Source organism: Canis lupus, chromosome 3, assembly GCF_048164855.1.
Source record: "Canis lupus baileyi chromosome 3, mCanLup2.hap1, whole genome shotgun sequence".
Classification (NCBI taxonomy): Eukaryota; Metazoa; Chordata; class Mammalia; order Carnivora; family Canidae; genus Canis; species Canis lupus.
This window is the reverse complement of record NC_132840.1, coordinates 35624496-35629078: the sequence shown is the minus strand read 5'-3', so window position 1 is coordinate 35629078 and position 4583 is coordinate 35624496.

The following is a 4583-nucleotide window of genomic DNA, read 5'->3' as shown; positions in this document are numbered from 1 at the left end:
AATCATATTTAGCTTCTCCACTTCTAGGGGTCTTCTAATTTTCATATTCTAGATTCATATCTCTACATAACCAATCTCAGTCAACACTCTCTTTGACTTCTCTTGTACAGTTGTGTAAATACTGTATCCCTTTATCCTTTTCTCATTCATTCATTCATTTATTTTAAAATACCCTGTTTAAGAAACAAAACAGATGAACATGGAAGGGAAAAAAAGAGAGACAAAACAGCAAACAGACTCTTAACTATAGAGAATAAATTGAAGGTTTCTGGAGGGAATGAGTGAAATAGGTTATGGGGATTAAGGAGGGCACTTGTGATGAGCACCAGATGTTGTATGTAAGTGATGAGTCACTAAATTCTACACCTGAAGCTAATATTACATTGTGTGTTAACTACCTGGAATTTAAATAAAAACTTGGAGAAAAATTTAAAAAGATAAAAATACTTATTCTATTTGTTCATTCAATATTTTAATAACTCACTTGGTAAAATCCTACCTCTGCTCTCTGAGTGTTGGCTAAATGAATCTAGAATAGTGGTCCTCAAAATTTTTGGTCTCAAGAACCTGTTACACTCTTGAAAGTCATCAAGAAACCCAAAGCACTTTTGTTTATATGAGATGTATCTATCAAGATTAGAAATTAGAACTGAGAAATTATGACAGTATTTGTTAATTTATTTAAAAATGATGATAATGGGGCACCTGGGTGGCTCAGCGATGGAGTGTCTGCCTTTGGCTCAGGTCATGATCCCGGGGTACTGAAATTGAGTCCTTTATTGGGTTCCCCTCAGGGAGCCTGACTCTCTGCCTGTGTCTCTACCTCTCTGTGTGTGTCTCTCATGAATAAATAAATAAATAAATAAATAAATAAATAAATAAATAAAATATTTTTTAAAAATGACAGTAAATCTATTCCATGTTTATAGAATGATATTTTTATGAAGAATAATTATATTTTCTAAAATAAAAATTATTAGTCTAAAGAGTGGCACTGTTTTATGTTTTGTCAAATTTGATTAATATCTCATTTAGTAGAAGACAGCTGAATTCTCACATCTGTTCTGCAGTCAGAATCTGTGTAGCATATTGTTTTGTTGAAGTCTGTGCAGAAAATCCAGACTCACACAGATATGTAGTTAAGTACAAGAATTTAATAACTTTTTCAGATAATCGTGGATGTTCTTTGATACTACACCAAAACTTGACAAGTGGTAATTTCTTAAAGCTTGATTACAGTGTGCAATCTGAAACCATATTAATGAGATTTTCACATTCTACTGCACTGAAATCTACTTTCCTTCAAATGGATTTTTTTGCCCATACATGATTCCATAACATCTTGTACTGGTCATATGGAAAATATCAGTTCACTGAATTATGCAGATCTTCAGAATGTTGACTCGTTTCATTATACAATATACAAAAATCACATTCCTTGTTATCACCACCAATCTAATAAGAAAAGTGTGTATTAGAATGTCAAGCTCATGATGGCAGATGCAAATTTTCCAAAATTTAAATTCTCGCTTGAAAGCCTGAATTTAATCATTGACAACAAAAGCCATAAGTTATTTTTCATGAAGTGACAGGCTCTTTTCATTCAATTTTAAGAAAATGTATGATATATATCCATGGTTTGTTAATCTCTCTTTCAAGATAAAAATTTTTTTTACTGCTCTTTCTTACAATATTTTTTAGTGCAATTGGCTTTTATTTCTATTTTTCTGTTGAACGGTGAGTGCACGGTGTTAAAGAATGCAACTACTAATAAAGTTTGGTGCTGTTGCCTTGGCCTGTGCTAAAGCATCAGCTGTTTACTCACTATGACTTCTGCACATCAGTCAACACAGTGTCAGCATAAATGTCAACATAGTGAAAAAAGCAATACTTCTTTCTATTATTATGAAAATAGTTTTTACCTCACAGACCTCCTGAAAGAATCTTGGGTATTCCCAGGTCTGTGGACTACAGTTGGGAAATATTGCTAATATTTTTTGTTTTAAAAGGTGAGCTAGTCTCAAATGTAGACTAGAAATGAAGAGTAATTTGAAAGTATTTCTCACTTTTCTTTGACAATGACCATGGTTTCTTTTCCAGATGACATCTGCCTCGTATGTAATTGGTGACTACATCCAAGTAAACATGTGGAAAATGAGAGCAAGTGGGTGTGTGGGCTCAGAGGGAATTGCTTATTTGGGGGATGATGGGAGAGCACAGTTCTGGAAGGAGTTCAGTTCTATGAGTGTATATTTCTGGTCTTCAAAAGATTACCACATACATGCTGTCATACAATTTATAATGTGCCTGAGGGAGGTAGCTTAATGTAGAGAAGGAACATGGGCTTTGCATATAACCAGGCTTCGGTTCCAATACCAGCTTTGTTGCTACTGTCTATGTGATCTCTACCAGTTGACTTTACCTTGCTAAGCTCTGATTGTCTTATCTGGAAAATGAAGCTACAGTGCTTAGAATAATATGATGGTAGGCATTTAAAGGATGGGACATTGGGTGGATGGTCTGATGTGCCACATTGACGCCCCGCCCCCCTTCAGCAATGTACTCCTTACTGCAGGGAGTGCTGTGCCCTCAGTGTCAGTCTTCCTTGGTGAAGAAAGAAAACTTCTTTGCCTAGTGTCACACCCCCTCTCAAGGGGCAGCCTGCTTCCAGTGACTGATTGGGGGACCCTGGCCATCTTGTATCAACTTGGTAGAGCTGTGAAAGGCCATCTCAGCTCCAGAGCTCCTCATGGGGTCAGCTGAGTTCTTAGTTGGACTATATCAGAGCTTAACATCTTACTCTGCTCAACCTTGTGTTCCTCCCCTTGCCTTCCACAGGTGTCATCCTGAGTCTCCTGGATAAAGGCCTGTATGCTAATCTTTAATTCAGTGTCTGGTTTCTGGTGAACCCAAACTGACTCAGTTATTCTATTAATATTATAATTATTATTAATAATCCTTCACTATGATGTTGTGTGGGCCCTGGTAGCTGGAGGTCTTTTGTGTGCTGATCCCTGGTGGTTGTAAGAGGAAGGTTTTGAGTCTGGAGATGAGAGAGGGCCAAATGAATCTCCATTAATTAGGAGGGAGCCAATAAAGTTTGTGGGGAGGAAGAAATGGAATTGTGATGGGAGAAGAGATGTGGAAACTGGGAGAGAAAAAGACAAGAAGAACCTCCTCTGGAGGAAGAGTAAGAGGTGCCAGGGTTTGGGCATGTCTGATGAGGATTTTTATATAATAAAGATTCTGGAACCACCATATTAGGGTACAAGACCCTGCTCTGGCATTTACTTTCTCTTTGAGCAAGTTATTTTACACATTTATGCCTCATTTTTCTCATGAGTAAAGTAAGAATAGTAGCTACTTCAAATAGTTGTTTTGAAGATTCAATGAACTCATCAGAAATAAAAAGATGAGAAACAATTTTTCCATATGTTTATCACTATGCAATGGGAAATCATAGAAGCATATAAAATTACAGTAATAATGATGTAGATGTATATAACTTCTGTAGTTTTGCTGAAGACAGAGTTCCTAAGATTGTGTGGGAGGAAGAATGAAGTCTTTGCAGAAGAAGTAACATTCGAGAGATTATGGAGTAAGTAGGAACTTGCCAGGGAAAACAAATATGGAAAGATAGAATAACATCTTTGAAGGCTCAGAGGTGTGAGAGTTCTGAAGATCATGGGGATTTGAAGTGTTATTGATTTGCTTTGATGGAAAGCTACAACCTACAAGTGGAAGTGAGTGGTTGGAGATGATGTGGAGAACTGTGCAGCACCCAGGGAGCTCTGCTGGATCCCGTATGTCAGCTGGGATTTCATCCTGTGGGTGCTAAGTAGCAGCTATATTAACACAATTACAAACATATTTGAGTAAGGATGTTTACTAAATCTTTTATAACAGCCAAAGTCTAAGCATAAACTTAGTATGTGTAAGTATGGGACTGATTACATTTAATTATGGTAATTTAATGGAATACTGTTCAATCATGAGAAAGAGTGAAGAAGACGTGGGACAGTCTCCCCTTTCTACTTACAGTAGATAAAAGGAAGTTGTAGAGTACAGCCCACAGTGTCCCTTCATTTATGTAAACACATGCTATGCGTGGAGTGTCTTTGGCAGAATACTCAGAAACTGGTAACAGTAATTGCTTTTGGAGGGGGGAACATGCTGATGATGGTCTGGAGTGGAAGGACATTAGGGAACGACTGCTTGTATCCACCCAAAGTGCTTATGTTAAAGTCCTAACCATCAATGTGTCTCTATTTAGAAAAGGAATCTCTAAATTAAGGTTAAGTAAGGTCATAAAGGTAAGGTCCTTAACTAACAGGATCAGTGTCCTTATAAGTAGGGACATCAGAGAGCTCTCTTTCTTTCTCCACACAGGTACCAAGAAAAGGCTATGTGAGGATATAATGAGAAGGGTGCCATCTACAAGCCAGAGGGAGAGCTCTCACCAGAAATTTAATGGGCAGGAAACTTGATATTGGACTTCTATCTTCCAAGACTGTGAAATAATAAATTTCTTTGTTTAAGCCACCCAATCTGTGGTATCTTGTTATAGCAGCCCTACCAACTAA